Here is a 26,758-nt window from a genome sequence, read left to right on the forward strand (position 1 = left end):
GGTACCAGGAAGACACTTGATGTCCTCCTCTAATTTTCACAGCCATCCTGAGAGGCAGGTAGTACTTTGTTTTCCAAATGAAGAGAAGTAGATAACTTAAACTCACAGCTAGAACATAGCAGATCTGTGATTCAAATTCAGATCTCTCATCCCCAAATCCATGCTTTTCCAGGCCACTGGGCTGATGGCCCAGGTGCCCAGCCTGGGGTCTTCCTTGCACACTTCCCACAGGTGTTCACATCAAGGAACTGTGCAGTTCTGTATGCCCTCAGGGTGCAGACCAGTGTCCTGCTCTTCCTTGTGTGATTGGAGAACCCTGACGGCCAGGGTCTTTGTAGCACACATCCATGTATCTGTGCCTTGGTTGTGTAGAGCACAGGCTGATGAGGCAGAAATCACTGTTTGGTTTCCATAGGGATTTGTTTACTTAGCAAATATTTTTCGAGTGCCTCCAAGTGCTGGGCATTATGAAGTGGGTGAGTAAACAGTCCCTGTTCTCACAGAGCTTACCAGTAGAGGAGACAGATATTAAGTAACACATATGAGTGGATATTTAAATACAACTGAAAGGGACCTTGGAGATGATCGAGATCAACTGATGAAACTGAGACCCAGAAATGCTAGTTGCCCAAGCAATGTGCCCAAGACCGTATAGCAAGTTAGGGGCAGAATAAAGACTAGAACTCAGAACTCCTGATTTTCATTCTTAGACTATTTTCCCCCAAAATATGTCACACTCTGTTCTGTTGCACATCCGTTCCATAATAGACTGCCCCCAAGCCCCAGCCAGCCATATAATCATGTTGATCCATCAGGACACTATCCCCATTTTTAGGAAAAACCAGATAGTATTTTGAAATGATAAAGAGTGTAGTGAAGTAAATCCCTGAGAGTGGTGCTTACCAAAGCTTGTTTTCAGTGTCATCTCAGAGCCCAGAGAAGAAACAGAGAGAGGCAAGGCTCCCATGCGGTAGCGACACTAACTAATAAGGGTGCTTACAGGTGTTTCAGTGTTTTGATCCCAATACTTTCTCATCTCCCAGATTCAGCAGTTGCTCACTCACTCATTCATTCAACAAATATATACTGAGTGCCTACTAGGTGCCAGGCACAGTTCTTGGAGCTAGGGACACAGCAGTGAACAAAACAGGCCTCCCTCATGGAGCTTACATTCTAGCTGGGAGAAACGGACAATAAACAAAATAAATAACACAGCATATTAGAAGGTGCAAAATGCTACAAAGGAAAATAAGAAAGGAAGGTAGAGAGTGCCAAAAGTAGAGATGTATTTTTAAATAGGGTAGTCAGGAAAAAGACCTTCCTTAGAAAACGATATACTCAGTACATCAATTTCTTTATTTAGTGACATTTAAATGTATGTATATGCATACATATGTACATATGCAAGGCATATATACATATAATTTATATAATACAAATACATATGTAAGACCTTCCTGAGAAAATGATGTACTGAGTCATCATTATATATACACATATGTACATATATACATACCTATATATACTATACATATACAAATATACAAATGAATTGGTGACAAATATATCACTTTAAGTATGACAGTGCATTTGACGTGGTTTAGCATGTCGCTGTGGGTCTAGCTCTGAATAGCCAGCATATTGTGTAATTTGAAAAGTCCCACAAGCTGCTTCCTACTCCTTACAGAAAAAGAAAAAGAAAAAAAAAAAAAGCTTTTCATGGCATGTACCAATGCCCAATTCCTAGCATTCCCTTTTTGTGAGGCACTAAAGCAGTAGTTCTCAAACTTGAGTGTACATCAGAATTGCCTGGGAGGCTTGTTAAAGCACAGACTGCAGGACTGCACCCCCAGAGTTTGTGGTTCAGTAAGATTTGGACAGATACAAAATTTTGCATTTCTAACAAATTCCCAGGTAATGCTGATGCTATGGTCCAGGGACCACATTTTGGGGACCACATTTTGAGAACCACTAAATTAAGCTATTATAGCTAGGAGGTTCCTGTTAAAATGAAGCTATTACCTGAGAAATGAGGCATCCATTCATTAGGATGAATGGACATTATCAAAGTAGTTATCCTTAAACAGCAGAATTGTTTAAAAATTGGACTATTTTTTTAAACAGGGGTAAGTTTCAGAAGCCACAGCCAAAGACCCCAAGCATGGAGGAATTAAACAAGGAATGTGTCCTCAAAGGAGGTACCAACAGTATTTCATTATTTGTCTATCAATACTTTACATTTTCATAACGTAATACTTTTATAAGCCCTTTTGACCACTACTTTCTTTTGACCAGTTAACCTACTAGGTAGGCAGAGCAAATGAATTATTACATTGTATAAATAAGAAAATTGAGACAAAAAGAGGTTATATGGCCTCCCTTGGGCTATCAAGTCTGAGAATCCCAGCTGTCCTACTCCCATTCCGTTTTTCTTTCTCCATTAACATTTTTCATAACACTAGCAATAGCTTTCTCCTGGGACATCTATTCTGGGATCATTAAAATCCAGGACATACAGCTGCTCTTGGCCTTTTGCCCTGTTCGGAATCCCACTTGCTGCAAGTAGATTATTCATATAAGTGATTAACTGTGGCACGTCCTAGGCCCTGCATCAGTTTCTTCTGCCATAAACACATTTTTATTCTTCTCCTACCAGTTATTTTATGGAGAAAATGCTAACTCATTTTATTATTAGCCCGAGCTAGAACTTATCATTATGAAAGCAAACCTGCTGGGGGAAAACACACATAATCCTTTCCAAAGGCAAATAGAAAAGACATTTTGATTATATGTACCCTTGCTTTCATTCCATTAGGAGAGATAATTGAAAGTTTTCTGTTTCACTAAAGTACCCAGCAAAATGAGAGTAGATTTTTTTATATCTGATGACTGGTGAATCACATCTTGAGTATTTAAATATACCTATCCCTCCACAAAAAAAAATGAAAATGAAGTATAAAATCCTTTTTCCAAGTTCTTGTCCTTCTAGTCATTTTCTCCATGTCTGCACTGTCTCCTCTTGGTGAGATGGTGAGGTCTCCTATTGACTCTCATGGTAGGGACCCTGTGGGTCACAAGGAGCTATCTTCCTTCCACTTCTATACTGTCTTTGACTATCCAGCAGCCCAAGGCTTTAGAAGTTTAATTTCTAAATCTGCCCTCATCTGTCACCCAGTACATTGATATTGTGACATCATCTTCCTCCTGTGCTGCTATTGAGACCATTCATTTATTCAGTAAACATTTATTAAACATTTACTATGTATCAGATATGCTGGGAGCCACTAAGCAGGCTACAAAAATGAGTTTGAAATAATCCTGCCCTCAAAGAACATGGCATATTATAGAACCACTCTCTAAATCACATGGAATCATAAACATCCAGATGTCTTCTCTGTGTGGGTTACAGTCCCACGCAAGCTGCTCCCCATTTTCATTCTCTGTACTCTATGCTCAAAGAAAGCTAGTTCATGAGTTTTTTTAGCTTCAACATAAAATAGACACCATTAGGAAAGAAAATATACCCGGGGAAGAGAAAAGTGGGATGAGGAAGGAGAACTAGTCTGTGATTCTGAGTACACACAGAGATAGGTATGTATCGGCAGCCCAAAAGCATCAGAAACACGGAGCAGTGTAGGATCTAATATCTGCTGTAGACATTCCACGTGTGGACCATGGAAACTGATATATGTGGGTCATAAAGCTTGGATGACTAGAAGTTTCATATTGATGAAAGATCCAGTGTGAATATGGTTTTGCTGAGCTTTAGACTCCAAAGTGTGCTGTGAAAATGACTGTCCTTTAAAAAAATTAATGTTCACTGCGTCACAAGGACTGAACGTAGGAGAAAACAGGTTGAGTTGTGGGAGAGAGTGGAATGCAGAGGATTCAATGAGCTGAATCAGTATTAGAGAACCCATAAGAAAGATTCAGATCCTAATCCAACAATGTGCGTGTATGTGCATATAGGTACACAAATACACATGCACAGGAAATGTGTCAAAGGCCAGTTTTTGTGAGGATGAGTCGCTTAAATATGTTTCAAACTTATAATCCAGAAAGGAAGACAAGTTTAGAAAACCAAAAGTGCAGTCAGAACTAAAGATAAGATTGTTAGGTGACCACACATCTTCCTCCCATTTATATGGAGCCACCTGAAGGTGTAGCACCTTTTACACTCTCAGCAGCTTAGAGGGGGGGTCAGGCTCTGACCACTCTCTTTTAGATTGGGCTTCATGAATAAAATCACAAGCCAGGGTTTCAGGGCAGATATGGAGCTGGTTCTCAGATCTGTCCTTTGAAACCTGTTTTTACTGGTTCTGCAAACCTGTCCTGGCCCTGAAGAGAGTTTTCTCAGCACAGGTGCTTATAACCAGGCTTACTAATGACCATCAGAGGTGCCAGTGGCATGATAATACAGCCAGGCCTACCATGGGTGGATGTGGACATGGATAATAGTAGCCGTAGTTAGAATTCAGAGAGTTCAAAAATAGCAGTGATGGGAGAGGGGGTTTCTATGTGTCTGCTTTTGAGTTTCTGGGATGGTGGAATAAGGAATGTTATTCTATCTGTAAGGATGTCCAGTGACTCTGTTACCTATTAGTGGTGACCTTCTAATCAGCTTTATACCTAACAATGTGGAGGTTTTAGATTTGGCTGTGCTGAGTTCTGCTGAGTGGTTGTTATGGCATGCATCTGAGTAAAGGGAAGTACCAGGATGGGCATGAGATAAAAAAATAATTGATGTAGAAAGAGGGTTTAGATTTTATTGGTGTGGCACTCTCACTCTGAGAGTGACCTATAAGTATAGCACTCTGAGTGTTGCTCTGGTGTCTCACAGTTTCACGAGGACTTGCCTGGGATCTTGGCCCTGAGAAAAGCAAGTGATTGATAAAATTGATTGACACAATTGAGCTTCTCCAAGGCCAGCTGGAAGTTAGCAATGAAAATAGGAGACTTTGTACTTCTCAGACTCTCCTGTGTTCTCATTTGCTATTGAGGATGCTGACCTATTGCTTTATGTTTTGGTATTTCTGGGACTATTCAACTAACAAACTTGTAGGAGAGCCACAGATATAACCCTCAAAGCCAGGCCAACACAAATGATCTGAGTACTCTCTTTCTATCCTGCAAAACCACATAGGCAGGCTTCGAGATGGAATAAGTTATTAAAGAGGAGGGGGGGTGGTCCTTGCAATGCTTGATTGATTGGCTGGTGTAGAATAAAAGTGATGACATTTCAGCTTAATGGCACAGCAAAATGTTGCTTGTAGGGCTACACACAGGCACAGCGTTCCAGGAGAGGCCATCAAGCCATCAACCTGGCATTTCTGGCTTCATGGCAGGAGTGAATGATTCAGAAATTAAAGTGAGAAAATAATGAGCCAGTGAATGTGATGGTCATTCAAAGATGATTGCTTAGATCATCACCACATGCCAGTTTCCCAACATGCCTCAGACCTCTAATTTGGCTATAGTAGTAAAAAATCTGGATAACTTATTTTTCTCCATTAAAAGTCTTATAAAAATACATATGGAGCCAGGTGGGTGGCACATGCCTATAATCCTAGCACTTTGGGAGGCTGAGGTGGGCAGATCACTTGAGTCCAGGAGTTTGAGACCAGCATGGCCAACATAGCGAGACCCTATTGCTACCAAAAAGATACAAAAATTACCCAGCACGGTGGCATACACCTGTAGTCCCGGCTACTTGGGAGGCTGAGGTGGGAGGATCACTTGAGCCCAGGAGGCAGAGGCTGTGGTGAGCCAAGATCACACCACTGCACTCCAGCCTGGGCAATGGAGCAAGACCCTGTCTCAAAATAATAATAATAATAATAATAATAATAATAATAATAATAATGCATATGGGAGCAGAGGTGGGAGAAGTAAGGATGTGGAGGGTTAGATAGAGTAGCACCACTAGTCACATCTTTGGTAAATGTTTGACATGAGAAGGGCTATAAGGGTTATGTCCAAAATAGTATAATGATTGGGGTTCTGGAGAGTCCCTCCACTATTAGAGACTATAGAAATGGCTAATACCTCCTCCAGAGGCCAATGAAGGGGTTATGTCACCAAAACAAGAGAATGTGTATTGCTAATAATTAGTGACTCTCAATAAGTACTGGGTATCCATCACATTCATTCATTTATTCATCTAACAGCTATTTATTAAATACCTACTATGTGTCAGGCACTATTCTAGACAGGAAAAAGAGAACAACAACAAAAACCACAAACAAGAATTCCTGCCCTCATGGAGTTTATATTCTGGTGGAAATACAGACAAATAAGTAAAATATATAAAATGTTAGATGATTATACATGTTATGGTGAAAAATATAGCTACAAAGGAATGTAGGGAGTGCAGAAGATGAGGAAGGAATGCAGGGAGAAACTAAGATTCGATGACTGACACAATCAGGGCTACAGAACACTAGGAAATTCATCCAGATGATCTCAAGGCAGATAATAGTGATGAGTCTGTGAATTTTGGAGGGAATGGAGAGGTAAGGGTTTTGCAAGAAACATACACAAGATTTTATAAGTCTCTCTTTATACTCCCCACAAAAAGCATGAAGATTGGCCGGACACGGTGGCTCACACCTGTAATCCCAGCACTTTGGGAGGCCAAGGCAGGAGGATCACAAGGTCAGGAGATCGAGACCATCCTGGCTAACAGAGTGAAACCCCGTCTCTACTAAAATACAAAAAATTAGCCAGGTGTGGTGACACACACCTGTAGTCCCAGCTACTCAGGAGGCTGAGGCAGGAGAATCGCTTGAACCCAGGAGGCAGAAGTTGCAGTGAGCTGAAATTGTGCTACGCCAGCCTGGGCGACAGAGCAAAACTCCGTCTCAAAAAATAAAAAGAAAAAAAAGCGTTGGGGAGGAACAGTTTTATCTAGGAGCAAATAGGAACTCTCAGATAAGAGAGCCTCTGCCCCAGTCTTCATGCCTCCACTGGAGCAAAGAGTGTGCCCAGAAATGTGCCCCAGAAGTCAAGTGGGAACCTCAGACTATTCCCCCATCCTTTACCAGCAGTCAAGAGAAGCCTTTCTGATATGACATCAGCCTAGGTTTGAAGAACCTAGATTCCATTCAAAGTGATGATGACCTCACTTATGATACGGTTAAACATCCTTCAAGTTCACATGGCAAGATTCTCGAAAACAAATCAAGGTTTGGTCCAAGTTCTATGTGAATCTGGGAGCCAAGAACTCGTACTAGTCATACACTATTCATAAATCAAGGGAAGCTTAAAGAGGCATTGCAGATTCTGAATAGTGTGACAGGTATTTGTTCTGTCCCTAGGAGGTTTAAAAATATTAATTCCCTTTGGTTACTTCCCCCTGATTTCTGGCAGACTGTATGGTCCCTCCAGTCTAGTTTGATAAAGTTTCAGCAGCAGCAGGAAGCATGGTTTCCAACAATGCCTGCATGGAGACCCACCATGGTAACTAGTACATGGACAGAGAAAGTGCGGGTTTGCTTTATCACAAATAGGACAGGACCCCAGGGGACCCAGTGAAGAGGTGCAGGAATTCCTGCTACAGTCTTGGGATAGTAATTCATATAGAGTATACCTATTGCTTGGTTCCTTATGCCCAAGTAATGAGTATGTTCAACCTAGGTCTGAGTCCCTGACAGCAGGAAGATGGCTCAGTCACAGTTGTGGGTAAATGTAGCTTCCCCGTGTCCTCTTCCCAGACCCCACAAGACTCATCAAATTTATGCAGCAGACTTGAGAGTTAAGGAGAATCTGGCTGTGTCCTCCCAACTGCCTCACTGTGCCCTCAAGAGACAAGCTTTTAAAGTTGAAGCCAGATGGGAGGGGAGCTCAAAGTACCAGCACACACGCCCACCCTCCCATTCATTGTGTAATAGTTACCATCTAATGCTAAGGTTATCTCTGGAGAGATACATTGCATGACTAAGTTCAGGAGGTTGTCTGCCATTGCTATGTTGAAAAATTAGTCTAAGATGGTATTGGTTAGCCTTTCCAGATAAGGGCTGAATGGGGCAGGTTCATTCCAACTCAGGTCTTGTTATAGGAGCCAACTAATATAATGGCAAACAAAAATCACATTCTCTATGTGGCCATGAGAAATCAAATGTGATACTTGGTTATTTTCTATTTTCTTGGATCTATACTTGTGCTCAGCAGGGGGGCTCTAAACATGCCTGTATAGGTCAACCATCTTTTTGTCCTATCCTGATAAAAATTTAATTTTGAACATGACTCAGACTCATCTGTAGATTGCAAGAACTTTTGAACTTACATGGAAATAGCTGGATTAAAAGCCAGTATAGTTTTATAAAATTCATGTCAAATCATACTAGTACCCGAATTGGTAATTGCCACAGAATAAGTTCCATGAGGGTAGGGAGATTCTTGTCTGCTTTCTTCACTGCGATATCCCCAGTACCTGTGCTAGTATCTGACACATTGTAGATAATGCAGCTACAATTACATAGCATGTACAGCAAGTGCAGTCTCCTTAGTGTACAGAAACACAGAGAGAAAAACTTCCCATCTTTAGTGCAACAAGACTGGTAGATGAGGACCTCCCCTGTTGCAGTGCTGAAGAGTAGGAAGTTCTTTAGAATGATGTTATACTTGACAAAAACAAGGAGCATGCTGCTTGAGTTCCAGTTCTTGATAATGCAAGAGTAGAAGACAGGTCTGATGCATGATCTGGTAGGCAAAACTCAAATCCAGAATCGAGGGCCAGGATCGTTTAACAGGTAGGGCATGTTAAACCTAGCAAATTATAGCCTTGGAGCTTCTTTGCTAGGTTTTTAGGTAGCAAAGAAGCTCTAAGGCCATAATCAAAGTGGGCAGTGGAACCCACGTGCACAGCCAGATGTGGGAACTACAGGGTGGTTTGGTCACTGACAATTCAAATAATTCCAATAAATGCCAACTCTTCTCTCAACAGTTTTATTGTGCAAATGAGCTTTTAAATGCACTATTTAACTTCTGGGGCCCTGTAGATCATTTCTAATTAAGAAAGGAAAATGGGAAGATTGAAAAAAGAAAGCATCAAGGGCCAAGAACAATGAATAAGAGAATCAATCCAACAGGGCACATGTCAAATAAAAAAGAAAGAAACAACTGCTATGAGAAATGAGATTTGAAAAATGTCCCTCATTTGGTTTGCTTCACTGAGTTGGTTACCAGTGAGAAAGACTGAAGTCTCAAAGACTGCTGATTGCAAATGCACTTCTCTCTGCCCTACCCCACCCCCATCTCATTCAACATTCCTGAAGCTCCAGGAAATGAAAATGTAAGAATCAATCCATCTATTGTGAGTCAGCCCAAGAAATGGTCAACAGTGGCGTCTGATGCCAATTCCCTGGTTGCAAGTGAAGCTGGTCTTCAGCTTGATTTTAATGAGCTTTAGGACTGTTCCAAAAATACATTAAAAGAAAAGAAAATATCCTTAATTAGAAGAATCATATAGTGCATTTGGGAGAGAGAAAATATCAATATTCAGGGAATAAAATTCATACCATGTAGGATAGGAATAGCTATTGCATTATCCTGAGAGGCCCAAAAGTTAGAATGATCTTGCCTCCCTTTTTATCTCTATCCAACACCAAGGATGAGTCATTGGATGTAATGGCAGTCATCTTCAGGTTGTTTTTGTTTGTTTATTTGTTGCCCGGGCTGGAGTGCAATGGTGTGATCATAGCTCACTGCAGCCTTGACCTTCTGGGCTCAAGTGATCCTCCTGCCTCAGCCTCTTGTGTAGCTGGGACTACAGACATGTGCCATCACACTTAGCTAATTTTTGTAATTTTGTAGAAATGGGGTCCTACTGTTTCCCAGGCTAGTCTCAAACTCCTGACCTCAGGTAATCCTTGGCCTCCCAAAGTGCTAGGATTACAAGCCAGGTTGTTTTAAGAACTACTAGTAATAATCATGATAGTAGTAGTAACAACAATAATAAAATCCAGTAAGTCGGCTATAATTGCATTCAGTTTGTATTTGTCTTAGTATGATCCCATTATAACTCTCCCCCTTTCTTAACTTTATTTTTCCTGCCACTCTTTCAAAGTTCAAGTTCCCAGACTCCTACCAATACTCATCCCTAAGACAATTCAGTCGAGAACAAAAGTGAATATATCTGTCAGGATAAGCCAAGTTTTGCTATGGTAACAACTCTGAAAATATTGGTGGCTTTAAACAACAAGGACTTACTTCTTGTTAACACTACATGTTCGTAATGTAGTTTTTTTTTTTTTTTTTTTTTTTTTTTTTTTTTTTTTTTTTTTTTTGAGACGGAGTCTCGCTCTGTCACCCAGGCTGGAGTGCAGTGGCCGGATCTCAGCTCACTGCAAGCTCCGCCTCCCGGGTTTACGCCATTCTCCTGCCTCAGCCTCCCGAGTAGCTGGGACTACAGGCGCCCGCCACTCGCCCGGCTAGTTTTTTGTATTTTTTAGTAGAGACGGGGTTTCACCATGTTCGCCAGGATGGTCTCGATCTCCTGACCTTGTGATCCGCCCGTCTCGGCCTCCCAAAGTGCTGGGATTACAGGCTTGAGCCACCGCGCCCGGCCCCGTAATGTAGTTTTATCCATAGCAGGGGGCTGTGTTCATTATAGGCCCTCAGGGACTCTCTGGCTGATGGACCAACTTCTAAAGTTGCCAGTTACCATCCCAGACAGAAAGATAATTCTGAATGCTCTTACTCCCACAATTAAATGCTCCAACCTGGAAATAACTCAACACCAATGACCAGAACTAGTCACATGGTCCTTCTCAATCACAAGGAGCCCAGGAAAAGCAATTAAGTTATATATCCAGAAGGTGGAAATACTTGGTGAGTGTCAGAATGACTACCTTAACAGTTAACATCAAATCATACTTGCAGATAATTTACATCTGGACTCCAATATTTATATTTTGGCTTTAACTCAAATAGATTTTCAAATTTTGGCTCTACTCAACAGATTTGTGTATGTGGATTTCAAACTTACACATTGATGTAGTGTTATTTATGTTTAGCTCGTGGTTTGCTTTCTGTAAATCTTTGTATTAGTCCGTTTTCACATTGCTATAAAGAAATACCAGAGACTGGGTAATTTATAAAGAAAAGAAGTTGAATCGGCTCATGGTTCCACAGGCTGTACAGGAAGCATGACGCTCTCATCTGCTAGGCTTCTAGGGAGGCCTCAGGAAACTTACATGGCAGGAACAGGAGGAAGAGAGAGAGTGAGGTGGGAGGTGCCACACACTTTTAAACAACCAAATCTCACAAAACTTACTCACTATCACAAGAACAGCACCAAGGGGATGGTGCTCAACCATTCATGAGAAACACCTTCCTGATCCAATCACTTCCCACCAGGCCCCACCTCCAACATTGGGGATTATAATTCAACATGAGATTTGGGCAGGGACACCATATCAATCAAACCATATCAATCCTACTACCCTAATTTCTACTCACCCCTGTCCATGAACATTAGGTGCCATATGTAGGGCGTCAGTGGTAATGTCAATATTTAATTAAAATATAAAGGTAAGAAACCTTCTTGTTCTTCTTGGAACTTTTTCCAGACTTAGGGAACCAATTTTTAGGGTATAATGGCCTGATGAGTCTAGTGGGACATGGGCTCTTCTCTTAGAGCTTAATTTATTACATTATTCATATGCTAAGCAGTGGAGTTCTCTATTAGCATCTGGCATAAGATTCTCTACACGGTAGATGATGCATGGTAGGGAAGTGAACTTACTGAATCCCCAATAGCAAAGTCACTGACCAATGTTGCAAAGTATGTTTTACATAAGTGTAAGAACATACCACATGTGTCATGTCACCTCTTGTAAGTAATGCTATAAGATTGCGTGACATTGCTCTAGAAATCACATAGTTACTCCATTATTATGTAGCTTGCGGTATCATTGCCAGGGCAAATTCGACTGTAAAACACATTCAGATTATCTGCAAACAGAGTAATGGACACAAGCAGACCTGGGGAAGAAAATGTAGCACTGTAATGGCATGGAACACTGGGTTGGAATCAGGAAATTTAGCTTTGATCCTAATTCTGCTATTGATCAGCTATATGAGCTTTGAAAAATACGTTAACCCAATCATCTCTTATCTAAACCTTTTTCCTAGGTCAGGCATGGTGACTCACACCTGTAATCCCAGCATGCTGGGAGGCTGAGGTGGGTGAATCACTTGAGGTCAGGAGTTCAGGACCAGCCTGGCCAACATGGTGAAACCCGTCTCTACTAAAAATACAAAAATTTAGCTAGGCGGGGTCGCACACATCTGTAGTCCCAGCTACTCAGGCAGCTGAGGCAGGAAAATTGCTTGAGAGACGGAGGTTGCAGTAAGCTGAGATCCCACCACTGCACTCCGGGTGACAGAGGAAGACTCTGTCTCCAAAACAAAGCAAAAGAAAAAAAAAATGTTTCCTAATCTGTAACAATGGAAAGTAATAGAAACTGATTTCTAAATTTCCTTCTTTTTTTAATCATACACTTTCCTATTATTTGCTTAGTTCTTACCAATAATTCCGTGACTTTTATGGGGAAAAAAATAAACAAATACACATCCTAAGTAATGTTGAATTGGAGAAAACATATTTATATATAAATAATAACCTAATTTTATGTATAATTATATACATAATTATTATCTATACTGATAAAAGAGACATAGATACTGTAAAATAATAATTTTTTAAAAATTATTTATGGCTGGGCATGGTAGCTCATGCCTGTAATCCCAACAGTTTGAGAGGCCAAGGTAGGATCACTGGAGTCCAGGAGTTCAAGAGCAGCCTGGGCAACATAGCAAGATCTTCTGTCTACTAAAAGTTAAAATAAAAAATAATTTAAAAATTATTTAGCTTGAAATATAGGCAAAGATATTTTCAGAAATTAACATATATGCTCCATTTTCTCTCTCATTTATTTATCCATTCATTTAAAAATATATTGAGCAAGGCCAGGTGCGGTGGCTCATGCCTATAGTCCCAGCACTTTAGGAAGCGAGACGAGCAGACTGCTTGAGCCCAGGAGTTTGAGACCAGCCTGGGCAACATGGCAAAACCCCATCTCTACTAAAAATACAAAAAAAAATTATCCTGGCATGGTGGAGCACACCTGTAGTTCCAGCTTCTCAGGAGGCTGAGGTGGGAAGGTCACCTGAGCTTAGGAAGTCGAGGCTGCAGTGAGCCAACATCGCACCACTGCACTCCAGCCCAGGTGTTGGGAGAAGTGAGACCCTGTGTCAAAAACAAAAACAAAAACAAAAAACTGTTGAGCATATGTCATGTAATCAGCTGGGTTAAGTGAGTGGAAGGGTCCAAGGACATTAAGGACACTGGCAAGAGCATTACTAAAATAATGAGCCATGCACTTTACTCTCCAAGAGGTGAAGCATAATTCCCCACTCTTTAACTCTGGCCTGTGTATAATAACTCATTTTTAAGGCGTACAGTGTGAAAGGGAGGGAAAGGTAACTTCACAGTGGAGAAATCTGGCAAACACTACCTCAGTCAGGTTATTATCAACAGGTTACCTCCGTCAAACATCAACAGTGAGAAGTCACGTTGATAGCACGCACCCTTGATATGATGTGGTGATGGTCTTCCTCCCCAAAGCCATAACCCCGGTGTACTCATGAGAAAAACACAGACACATTCCAATTGAGAAATATTTTACGAAAGACTTTACCAAAACTCAATATATTCAAAAGCAAGGAAATCCTGAAATACTCTCACACCCAAGAGGATTCTAAGATAACATACTAAATGTAATATGGCATCCTGAATGGGATTCTGGAAGGGAAAAAGAATATTAAGTAAAAACAGGGAATCTGAATATTGTATGAACTTTAGTTAAAATTGGTTCATTTATCAGAAAACCAAACACCGCGTGTTCTCACTCATAAATGGGAGTTGAACAATGAGAACATGTGGGCACAGGAGGGGTAACAACACACACTGGGGCCAGTCAGGGCATGGGGGGCCAGGGGAGGGAGAGCATTAGGACAAATAGTTAATGCACAGAGGGCTTAAAACCTAGATGATGGGTTGACAGGTGCAGTAAACCACCATGGCACACGTATACTTATGTAAGAAACCTACACATTCTGCACGTGTATCCCAGAACTTAAAGTAAAATAAAATAAAATAAAATAAAAAATAAAAATGAGTCATGGCATATAAGCTACATATGAAGGAAAGCAATGAAGAGAGAGTATTGATGGATTGGGAGAAAGTAAAGGGCTCTATGAACTGGAGGTCTAGTGGGGTGGATGAAAGGTCTGAGTACCTGAATAAGCAAATTGGAAGGAGAGGAAGTTGTGGTAAGGAAGGAAGATATGAGGTATCTACTTCTAGCCAAGATAGAGAAGTAAGAACCAGATTTACTTCCCGGCCTGAAACAATTTTTTTAATGGGCAAAATATAACAAACAATAATTTTCACAACACTGGACATGAGACAACAAGGACAGTGTGATCCCTGAGAGACAATAACCAAACCAACCGAACCCTACAAATACCCCAGCTTACTGCTTTGAGTTTCCAGATGTCAGTGCAGGGAGAGGTGGAAGGCCTGTTCCCAGGCAGAGTGAAAAAATCTCAAATTCCCAGGAATCAGGAAGAGTACTCAGAAGGGTCTTACCTGAGTAGTGGGGAATAATAAATCCTCAACTAAACATGGCTCTGTTTCTGTCTATGAGAGCCTGACTCAAAAAATATAAAAATTAAAATTATTTTTAATAATTTTAAATAGTCAATGAGGTGGATGGGGGGATATTTCCTATAAAGAAGTTTTTTTGTTTTTTTTTTTTTAACACCAGCAACTTGTAAACACTCTTGAATATATTAAAATATATAAAATGAAATAAATTTGGGAAAAGATTATGTAGAGATATGCTCACAAAACTCAGTTATCATTAGTCACTCCAAGTTTTCCCTGTATTCACTTCTTAACCAATTTACGGCTTGTTCCTCATCTTTTCTTTTAGACAGAGGCTTTCTGGGCTCTGCTTATACCAGCTGTACTTGAGTTTTCCAAGAGTGCTACAGCACGACCTGATATGAAACCGTGCCCCTTCAGTCTGCTTCAATCTGTCTGGTCACTTGCGTTTCAGAGCAGGCGTGTCGCAGGCATTGCTGTTGGCTGAGCACTCATAATTAGCTCTCTGGCATTCCCCTCACTCTCTGTCTCCTTTGTCAATGAGATATGGTTCTTTGATCCACGCCGCTTTTGAATTTTCTTTTCTCTTCTGATCAGAATAGAAAAACACAGAGATTAAAAAACATCTCCAACCTTCCCTTGTCTACCTTCATAAGACTCTGTCATCTATATCAGGATCAGAAGACTTGGCTGCATACAAAAGAAAAGCCCCAGGTGACACCAGCTTAAATAAGAGAGAAGTTTATTTTTCTTTCACATAACAGACAACTGCAGGTAAGCGATCTAGGACTGGTAAAGAAAATCCACAAAGTCCTCAGGCGCCCAGCTCCTTCTAACTGATTCCTTCACCATTCCCAGGGTTTAGTCTAATTCTCATATCCTAGATGGATGGTGTTCCAGGGAGCAGGTTGGGCAAAAGGGAATATGTGCCATCCCCCATATTAAAAAGACCATTACAACAAGCACTAAGAGCTACATCCCATTCACCAGAGCATGATAATATGGCTGCAATAGCTGCAAGGGAACCAGGGAAATGTAGTCTTTTACTGGGTAACAAGGTATCTCCCCAAGCCACCCAAAATGAGTCTTCATTACTAAGAAATAAGGGCACAATGGGCTCTGGGAGGCACTTGGAAGTCTTTGCCATCCATACTTTTTTTTTTTTTTTGAGATGGAGTTTCACTCTTGTCACCCAGGCTGGAGTGCAATGGTACAATCTCAGCTCACTGCAACCTCTGCCTCCCAGGTTCAAGTGATTCTCCTGCCTCAGCCTCCCAAGTAGCTGGGATTACAGGCATAAGCCACCACGTCCGGCTAATTTTTGCATTTTTAGTAGAGATGGGATTTCGCCATGTTGGCCAGGCTGGTCTTGAACCCCTGACCTCAGATGATTCGCCCACCTCAGCCTCCCAAAGTGCTGGGATTACAGGCGTGAGCCACCATGTCCAGCCTCCATACTATTTCGTATTACCAGAAAAATAGCTAGTAGCAATTCACTGTACATATCTAATTAGTTTCCTCCTCCACATTGTGTACTTACTTTGTACAGAAAAAGATGTTACTTATCTTGTGCAGAAGAGTATTAATGTATAGCAAAGGTATCCTTGAGACTCATAACTCCTAACTTATTCCATATATCATAAAGAAACATTGTATTTTTCCTTTTTAATATTTAAAATATATTTTAAGACAGATCAATTTTTAAAGAGTTATGAGACATTTTCCTCAAAACTGAAGATGCCACAATGAAAAGCCCAAAGTTATAAGGCATTTAAAATATACACTCTATACATATTTCTGAAAGGACTTGAGAGAGTTTGATTAAAATGCTAAAAAAGATGTGAAATTTAAAAAGTAAACGTAAGAGAATCCACATGAAGAATGCAAGGGATGTAGAAGTTCCAAATTTATGATGAGGCGAAGTACAGCACTTTCCATGCACTTCAGCAAACTCCAGTTGACAATAATTGAAAACCTACTCCATAAGATAATTTTTTTTTTTAAGACAGAGTCTCACCCTGTCACCCAGGCTGGAGGGCAGTGGCACGATCTCGGCTCACTGCAACCTCTGCCTCCCGGGTTCAAGCAATTCTTGTGCCTCAGCCTCCCGAGTATCTGGGACTACAGGCGGGTGCCATTACACCCAGCTAATTTTTGTATTTTTAGTAGAGACAGGGTTTCACCATGTTGGCCAGGCTGGTCTTGAACTCCCTACCTAAGGTGATCCACCCGCCTTGGCCTCCAAAAGTACTGGGATTACAGGTGTGAGCCACCATGCCCAGCCAAGAGAAATGTTTTAAAACCACACAGTCTCTATGGTGAAGATACTTTCAATCCAGTGAAAGGCACAGGAATGTAGACAAATACCATCCAAGGCAAAAAATGTGCTGGAATAGAGATACAAATATCATTCTGCTGAGTGAAAAGGTAGGGAGATGTTACTGGGAACTGCTGGTGGTGATGGTGCAGACAGGAGCTGCTGATGGAGGGGATTCATGGATGAGGTGGCCTTTGAACTGGCCTTGAAGATAGAAAAGGATTTCCAGAAGATGACAGAGGTGTGGTTTGGGAAAGGAAGGAAGAAACTATTCCAGGCTGAGAAAACATCATAAATAAAGGTCAGGGAGTTGGGGAAATGTTGGCTCTGTCTGAGAATCGGAAAGCGTAGGTGTGATTTGGAGTGCAGGGTCCGTCTATGTAGCAGATGAGTAGGAAAGACTGAGAGGTTGATCTGAAAAGCCTTATGTGGTATGCTGAGGGATTTGGACCTGGTTCTCTGGTCAGTAGAGGAATAGGAGAAGAAGGAAGATGAGCATGCTCACATTCTATGACCTCTGTTTTCTCAGAAAGTAGTGAGCAAAGCTTCTGTTCATGAGATGTTTGTTAGTTTGTAAAGAACGTAAAGGGTTTAGAAGAAGATAATATGGTAAGGAATCGAAAAAGAAACAAAAGAATTGTGAGAAACCTCGAAGTCCCCACTGACGTGTTGGAAGTGAATTTGTCTTCACATTGTTGACAAAAGCAAAAGGGCAAATGTATTAGATTAAAGAACATTTTGGCTTTTGACAATACAAGTACATATACCGTGAGGCAAAAACATATGTACCTTCTCTCACCACTGCCTTCTTTCAGCACAGCAGGATGATTTTGAGAGACCTTGATATAGGAACCAAGGAAGGTGATATTGAAGAGCCAAAGAGAGAGTGTGTGTGTGTGTGTGTGTGTGTGAGAGAGAGAGAGAGAGAGAGAGAGAGAGAGAGAGAAACAGAGGCAGAGACAGAGACAGGATGCAAAAGATGGGGAGGAGAGGGGAGCACTATTTGTCTTAGTTAAGTAGTTAGGAAGAAGTTATCACTGGGCAGTAGTTGTTGGTCAGAGGAGAAGGTTATGTGTGTGACTGTGAATAAGGTGGCTGACATTTGGATGAGTTTTTAAAGCAGTGCTGAGTATTCTGGGGCACAATGACACTAAAAGAAGAGAAGATAATTTTCCATAGAGACATTTGTACAAAGAGAAACTGAAATGATAACCCGAGAGATATTGTCTGGTGGAGTGGGAGGGAGATAGACCTTTCCCCTTACTTCTTTCACAGGGCGTTGTAACATTAAAGATGAATGTGGAGATTTAAGCAGAATACCTTTCAGAATGACAACCCTGTAGCAGAGCGAATAGTGGGGCCCCAAAAGGCCACAGAGCTCAGACTGGCTGGAGCAACTCTCCCCCACACTCAGGCTGAGTCCTGGCATCTCCACCTTGTGATTCTGCCTGGGGGAAGCTGCAAATTGGAACACAAAGTTAGATCTTAAGAATACTTTTAGGTCTTTTTTTGAAAATTTGTTTTATAGATGAAGAAATAGGTCCGAAGAGAGTCAGTGGCTTGCCTGAGATCACTGTCCACATAGGGGCAGAACTGGATGGCCATCCAGACTCTTGACTTATAGTCCAGTGCTCCTCCTGCCATTTCTACTGTGCTGGGGGGCTGATGCAGTTCACTGTGAGAGTGCCACTGAGATCTCTGCAGCCCTGGTGGCTGCGCATGTCCCTCCCAAAGATGCAACTATGGGGACGTGATCTGTAGCCTGCCAGACGAAGGGGAGCCGAGGGAAGCAGTCAGATGGGGATTTCAGGAAATGCTCTAAAATGGGTATTGAGAGGGTTTTAGAGGAAAAATCTACTTACCACCCTGTTTCAGGGATATTAAAATGCAGTGCAAACCTCCCACGTGCACTTAGGCTTTCTGTGCCTTCTGGGGACTGATAGATCTTCTCTCTAAAATGCATTGATCCTCTGAGGGAGATAGACCACAAAGTTCTAAATCCTCTCCTATCTGAGAGGTAGAAGGCTGGAAGCTTTAAAACATCGACCATTGTTCCATTAGGAAGGAAGAGCATGACAATAATTATCTAACTTTTGCAGCAGCTGAGCATCCATCTCATTGAGATCCACCAGACGCACCTGCACACCCCTGGCAGACTGCAAGCTCTAGGGCTCAGCACAAAGCAAAGCAGAGGGGAATGCAGATACTTTGTCCAGAGGTTTAGTGAGGTGCTGAATAAAGAAAGGATTATTACCACTGGTGTTTTTATAGGAACACCTGAGAGAAATAAGCTAGACAAGCCTTGGGTTTTCCAGATTCTTTTAAAGGAAGGAAGGAAGAAAAAAAAAAAAGAGTGAGAGTCAGAGTTTTGTGTATTTTTGTACATTTGACTTTATTTGTATCATTTTGTGTTTTTTTGAGATAGGTCTCATTCTGTTGCCCAGGCTGGAGTGCAGTGGTGTGATCTCAGCTCATTGCAGCCTTGACCTCCCAGGCTCAACTGATCTGCCCACTTCAGCCTCCCCAGTAGCTGGGATTACAGGCATGCACCACCACACCCAGATAATTTTTTTTTTTTTTTTTTTTGAGACAGAGTCTCACTCTGTCACCCAGGCTAGAGTGCAGTGGCACGATCTTGTCTCACTGCAACCTTCACCTCCCAGGTTCAAGCGATTCTCCTGCCTCAGCTTCCCGAGTAGCTGGGATTACAGGTGCCTGCCGCCACACCCGGCTAATTTTTGTGTTGATTTTTGTATTTTTTATAGAGACAGGGTTTTGCTATGTTGCCCAGGCTGGTCTCAAACTCCTACGCTCAAGCATTGTGCCCACCTCGGCCTCCCAGAGCTAGCCTTACAGGTATGAGCCACTGCACCCAGCCACATTTAATACTTTAAATTATTGTAAACACATATGTGATAAATGAGCTATGCAAAGAAGTCTCTTATTTTTAGTCACCCATTCAGGCCCTTTTAGAATAAAAATATATGTCACGGTAGCCATGTGCCCAGGTCTATATATAAAGTAGTTTATGGAACAGTTCTGATTTTAAAGAAATCTGTCTTATAGCCAGACCATGTTTCTTGGTTTCTCATTTGGGATTTTTTTAGACGTAATATGATAACATGGTTACCATAGGTGCAAGGTGAATGGCTAGCTGGGTAGGTAGCCATCACAGGTATTCGAGACTCTGAATCATACATATACACAATTTTAGAGCTGGAGTGGACCTTGAAAATCTTTCAGTCCAACCCTTTTGTTTTGCAGATGCAACAACCATGGCTTAGAAAGTTAAAGCTGCTTGTCCAAGCCACGGAGCTGGGAATCATATCCAGGGCTTCTCATTTTTAGTCCAGAACTCTTGACATTGTATCTCTCTATCCTGGTGCTCTGAAGGTCAATTTTTTGGCAGATCAAGGGCCACTCCATGGGCACCACTTACCAAAACAAAGCCTTATGTGAGGCACTGGTTTACATCCATCACAACTGACATTTAGGGGTTCACGATCCTGTTCCCTAGCTGCATGCCAGTCAACCTGTCAAACCCCACAGCAGAGCTAAGGAACGATGTAAGTATTAATTGGTCTCCCTATTACTCTGTGCTGATTGTCACCTCTTTAGCACAGTTAGGAACAGTTTCTTAAAAACTGAAAAACAGTTGGTTAGTTCCCAGTCACAGCTTGTTCTGTGAGGGAGTGGAGCTTATTTCCTGTGTCTTGGTGGCATAAAATACAAGCAGTCTTTGGTGACAGAACTGTTTTGTTTTGTTTTGTTTTTACCTAACTGTTAGAATTATGAAGGTCTTTGTGTATATGTGTTTTGTTTTAGAAAACCCTTATGATTCAGCTGGGCGTGGTGGCTCACGCCTATAATGCCAGCACTTTGGGAGGCTGAGGCAGGTGGATCACTTGAGGTTAGGAGTTTGAGACCAGCCTGGCCAACATGGTGAAACCCCATCTCTACTGAAAATACAATAATCAGCTAGGCATGGTGGCGTGTGCCTGTAGTCCCAGCTACTCAGGAGGCTGAGGCAGGAGGATTGCTTGAACCCAGGAGGCGGAGGTTGCAGTGAGCCGAGATCACACCACTGCACTCCAGCCTTGGTGGCAGAGTAAGACTCTATCTCAAAAAATTAAAATTAAAAATAAAAAAAAAGAAAACCCTGATAATTCTTGGACCTTTATAACCACACAGTTTTATTTTGCTAATTTTACATCAGTCCTACCAACGTTAGTTAAATTCATTTAGTTGCTTGGAAAAGAGCTCTCTCAAGATAACCCAGATCAGCTGGGCACAGTGGCTCACGCCAGCAACCCCAGCACTTTGGGATTTCACCTCTGATCACCTGAGGTCAGAAGTTCGAGATCAGCCTGGCCAATGTGGTGAAACCCCATCTCTACCTAAAAAAAAGCAAAAATTAGCCGGGCGTGGTGGTGCACGCCTGTAGTCCCAGCTACTCAGGAGACTGAGAGGGAGACTCTGTCTCAAAAAAAAAAAACAACAAAAAGATAGCTCAGATCTTTTTTTTGCCCCAGGACGTGTCACTTCACTGGTCAGCCTTTAGGGTAGCTTTTCATGGGCCAAGTGCCCACCCTAGTCCAATCACCTGTGGGCACACAATGGACTGGCGTTATGTGATAGAAGAAGATACTGCCTTAGACCTGCCTTGTCAGCAGCCATAAGCAGGGCAGCTTCTTGTAGAAGAGTTTGTGGCCATGTTAGATAATGTCCTTGGCCTGCTTAATTTAATATTACAATCAAAATAAAATAAGTAAATCATCAGGGAGGCGGCTGAAAGTAATGGAAAATAGAATTTAACAACAAAGAATTCGTGGTTCAGTTTTCAACTCTGGAACTTAGTAGCCGTGTGACTTGGAGCAAGTTTGAGCCTCAACTTTCTGTCTGTAAAATGGGGATTTATAAGGGTTAAATGAAATGATATACATGAAAACACTTTGTCAACTATGAGGCACCACACCCACTTAAAGCATATTATATTACCTCCTGTAAGTCCCTCAAAGCATAGAATATTCCATTTGTAGGATTTTTGGATATCCCTTTATAAATTGAATATCACTTTCCAGCACAAAGCTTGTACCTCTGGGTTCAGATGATGACCCCTTGTTGTCAGAATCTGCAGAAATAGCCCAGAGAGCTCAAGGTTGTTACCCTTTACACATAGCTGACCCAAACTGCGTTATTCCGAGAGTGCTTTGTTCGGAGAGAATAAGGTGTTAGCATTGGCACTCCTCAGAGTCCTCCGACCCAAACTCCCTTTATTTGCAGATGAGGAACTAAGGCTTAGAGAGGTTAATTAACTTCCTCAGTGTCACTGATGGTACCAGAGTAGCACTCACTCAATTATCTATTGCTCCCTAACAAATTACTTCAAAACTTAGAGACTTAAAACAATATTTATTATGTAGCAGTTTCTGTGGGTCAGAAATCCAGGATTGGCTTTGCCTGGCGTTTCTGGCCCAGGGTTTCTTGTGAGGCAGTAGTCAAGGTGTCGCTTGGAGCCGCGGTCATCTGGAGGTTTGACTGGGGCTAGATCTGTTTCCAGGGTGGCTCCCTCACATGGCTGTTGGCAGGCGGCCTCAGTTTCTCACCGTTCAGACCTCTCTCTAGGGCTGCTTAAATGTCCTCATGACACGGTGGCTGGCTTCTCCCGGAGTGAGTGATTCAATAGAGAGCAAGGAGGAAGCAGCAATGCCTTTTCCTCCCTAGTTTCGGAGGTCACGCATCAACACTTCCACCATATTCTACACGTTCAAAACAGTCACTAAACCCAGCCCACACTCAAGTAGAGGAGAGAGGAATTCAATTCCACCAATCCCTAAAGGGTGAAGCATTAAAAAATTTGTGAACATATTTTTGAAACACCACAGAAGGTTTCCTTTAATGTGGCATTTTCTTTATAAATGAGTTTCCATCAGAAATCAGAAGGATTTTTTTCAATTACTTGATGAAAGATAATTCTCATTCAGCAGTAATTAGTAGAAGAGAAATTAATTTATAAGGGTGTCTTCTCAGGATAATATTGAGAAAACCTCTGATGCAAACAAAAGGGTAAAACAAGGAGAGAACAGTATAAGAAAAGAAAGACAAGGGAAAAACAGAAGCAAGGGTGCGTTAGATTCTGACTTCTGTGGGCAGAGTTTTCTTTCAATTCAGGAAACACTGAGTGAACAGATGCTAGTAAATCATGTCTAGGGGCAGGGGTTTGAAGGTACAAAACCTCTAGGTACTCCAACTCTAGTTGCAGAGCATGACAGAGCATGACCCATATATGTAACTAGCCCAAATATAAATAACACGGAAGCTTACATTAAATATTGTCATGGAGGTACCTAAGCTTATGTTAAATACTGTAATAAAGGAAACTATCATGTGCATTGGGAACATGAAGGAAGGAAACAATTCTGTAGCCATGCGGTTTGTAAAGCCTTGCAGAAGATATGCAAACCACTCCACTACCATACACGCACCCTGGCACTTTTCATACCCTTTCCTTGCTTTATTTTTCCCTTCAATACTTATCACAAGGGGGCCGGGTGCAGTGGCTCATGCCTGTAATCCCGGCACTATGGGAGGCCAAGGCGGGTGGATTACCTGAGGTCAGGAGTTAGAGACCAGCCTAGCCAACATGGCAAAGCCCTGTCTCAACTAAAAATACAAAAATTAGCCGGACTTGGTGGTGAGTGCCTGTAATCCCAGCTAGTCGGGGGGCTGAGACAGGAGAATCGCTTGTACCCGGGAGGCAGAGGTTGCAGTGAGAGGAGATTGCGCTACTGCCCTCTAACCTGGGGACAGAGCTCCATCTCAAAACAAAACAAAACAAAACTATATATATCTATATCTATATATCTACATCTATATATCTCACTATGTAACATCTTGATGATTTTGCCATTATCTTGATTACCTCCTCAAGAATACAAACTCCATGAGGGCAGAAGTGTTTGTTGTGTTCAGTGCTGTATCCCCAGGGCCTAAAGGACTGCCTGGCACATAATAAGCACTTCGTAAGTATTGTTCAATGAATCAATAAGATAATTAATCAGTTAGTATGGAAATTGAGCTCAATCCTAAAGGGGCAGGGCAACTTGGCAGATGTGGACTGGAGGGTAGGGTGCTCTAGGCAGAAGGGAAGCTGACCAAAGCCACTGTGTGGCTGGGCCTGTAGACTGTAGTTGCTGTGGAAGAAGGTGAGATCAGAAAGGCAGGTACTAGAGGATGTTTGTGAAGGAGTTAGGATTTTATTATACACAAAGGGAACCCACTTAAATTTTAAGGCTAGGAGTGATATCCATGTTTTTTCTCTATGATCTTGTTGCGTTTAAGAATATGTGATAGCAGGAAGGTTCCCACAATTCCTATATTACCTAACATTTGATTTGCTACACATTGACCAATAATTCTACCTCTTTTACTGTAGCAGCTAGCTCTTCACTCTTCATTTGCTCTTTTTTTGTATAGGAAATGTAAAACCCTCTAAATATTGAGGTCTCTTACGTTCTGCCTCCTTTGCTGGTGAGCCTGAGGTCAACAGTAGACCCTGGGAAATTCAGTGGCATTAGTAGTGGCTGTAACACAGTAGTTTTATGCCTAGGGAATGAATCATAAATTTCTTGCTATAATTTCAAGGTTCCCTGATGTGTAGGGTATTTTTCTTTTCTCAAATCTTATATGCTGAGATTTTTTTCAAGAATCCATTTCATTGCTGCTGGCAGCAACTGTAGGCAGTGTGGGAAGCTCACACAGGGACATGACTGTCCTGGAGCCCGGGGATGAGAGACCTCTGCTTCCTGTCCTTTGCTCGAAGAGATGGAGTCTCTGGGCTGGGTCTCAATGACCTCGGCCCAGAGGCCAGGGCAAGGGGGTTGGGCCCCACCTGCTGTGAGGGTGGATGTGTCATTTAACCTCTGTTCAGTGTCCCCATTAAGGAAGCTATGGGATGCTGGCTGAGACTTATGCCACAGCCTCACCTTGATGGAGCTTCTTGGATGTTCTAGAGAGCCCAGACCTCTCTAAAGGAACATTATTTTAGATAAGGACAGCAACTGTCTTAACTCTGAAGTCTCTCAGCCCAAGCTTAGAACATAACCCCGCCCACACCTGACTGAGAAAAGAGATGCATTATGGTTGAGAAAGCAGAGATCACACACAGGATTTTTTCCCCTAAGTTGTCTCCCTTGTTCTAGTTCCCTTAATGTAAACAGAAGCAACTAGAAAACCTGGAGAGTAACTTACCATGGGAAAGGGAAGGCACTTAGCCACTAATCCCATTTTTTAATAAAATGGCCATTTTCAAAAGAAGATAGCCACCATTGTCCTTTTTGTTGACAATTCTGTTACTTTGTCAAAGTGCTTAGTGATTGAAAGGCAGTGATATGGCCAGTCACACCTGTAATCCCTGTAATTTGGGAGGTGGGCAGATTTGAGCTCAGGAGTTCCAAACCAGCTCTGGCAACATAGTGAGACCCCCATCTCTCAAAAAGAAAAAAAAAATTAGCCAGGTATGGTGGCATTTACCTTGTAGTCCCAGCTACTTGGGAGGCTGAGCTGGGAGGATCATTTGAACCTGGGAGGTCAAGGCTGCAATAAACTGTGGTCATGCCACTGCACTCCAACCTGGGTGACAGAGTGAGACCTTATGTTGAGAGAGAGAGAAAGAGAGAGAGAAAGAAAAAGAAAGAAAGAAAGAGAAAGGAAGGAAGGAAGGGAGGGAGGGAGGGAGGGAGGCAGGCAGGCAGGCAGGCAGGCAGGCAGGCTGTGGTAATTTTAACAATGACTTCATATGGACTCCAATATAGAAGAGAGTTGTTGTGGAAGTTGGGTTGGGGGTTAGGGTAAGAGAAGTACAAAATCCGAATGCCTCCTTCACCATGGAAACCTTGTACCCTCACAATACAGGGGATGGTCTTAGAGCCCAAAGTGCCCAATGTGGATCCATCTTAGATGCAGCTGAAAGGAGGTAGGGAGTGTCTTGGAAGGATCTCTTGTAGGTCTCAGAGTCTAGTGAAGCCTTTTCAAGGAGATGAGAAGCAGGTAGAGGAAGCTGGCGAAAATGCAGTTTAGGAAGGTCTCAGCCATGAGAGAACTTCAAGAATACAGAGACATCCTGGCTCATATATGCTGGGGATACATGTCTGTGGGCTTGGGGCAGGTATTTGGGAACTATGTTCTGTCCTGGCTATGAATCCAGAGGCAGAATACTCACACAGATTTGTTGAACGAACAAATGAGTGAATGAATGAACAAAGAACTTGAGGTCAGCCTTAAAGGAGAATTTTCTACATAGTCTCTTCCTTTCAGAAACCAAATTTGTTTGAAGTCGATGAAAACCCTCCAGAACGGGTGGTCAGAGCACTGGGAGAGGAGCACCTCTTTTTTAAATTCCATTTTAATTTATTTTAAATTTCATTTATTCATTTATTTTTATAGAGACAAGGATTTCACTGTGTTGCCCAGGCTGGCCTCGAACTTCTGGCCTCAAGCTATCCTCCTGCCTGGGCTTCTCAAAGTGCTGGGATTGAAGGTATAATCCACTGTGCCAGGTCAAAATAATTTTTATTTATTTAGTATTTTTTAGAGACAAGGTCTCACTTGGTCATCTAGGCTGGAGTGCAATGGCACTGCAGCCTCCAACTCTAGGGCTCAAGCAATCCCCCCACCTCAACCTCCTGAGTAGCTGGTACTACAGGCTCATACCAACTAATTTTTTTTTATTTTCTTGCTGTGTTGCCTAGGCTGATCTTGAACTCTTG

The 26,758-nt window shown here is 42.0% G+C and overlaps 1 protein-coding gene across 4 annotated transcripts in view; it reads left to right on the forward strand.

Moving 5' to 3' along the window:
- The window catches only part of KALRN (kalirin RhoGEF kinase), a 638,197-nt gene that overhangs the window by 437,710 nt on the left and 173,729 nt on the right, over positions 1–26,758 (forward strand). The window lies entirely within an intron of this gene.

The sequence above is a fragment of the Theropithecus gelada genome, chromosome 2 (assembly GCF_003255815.1).
Source record: "Theropithecus gelada isolate Dixy chromosome 2, Tgel_1.0, whole genome shotgun sequence".
Taxonomy (NCBI): domain Eukaryota; kingdom Metazoa; phylum Chordata; class Mammalia; order Primates; family Cercopithecidae; genus Theropithecus; species Theropithecus gelada.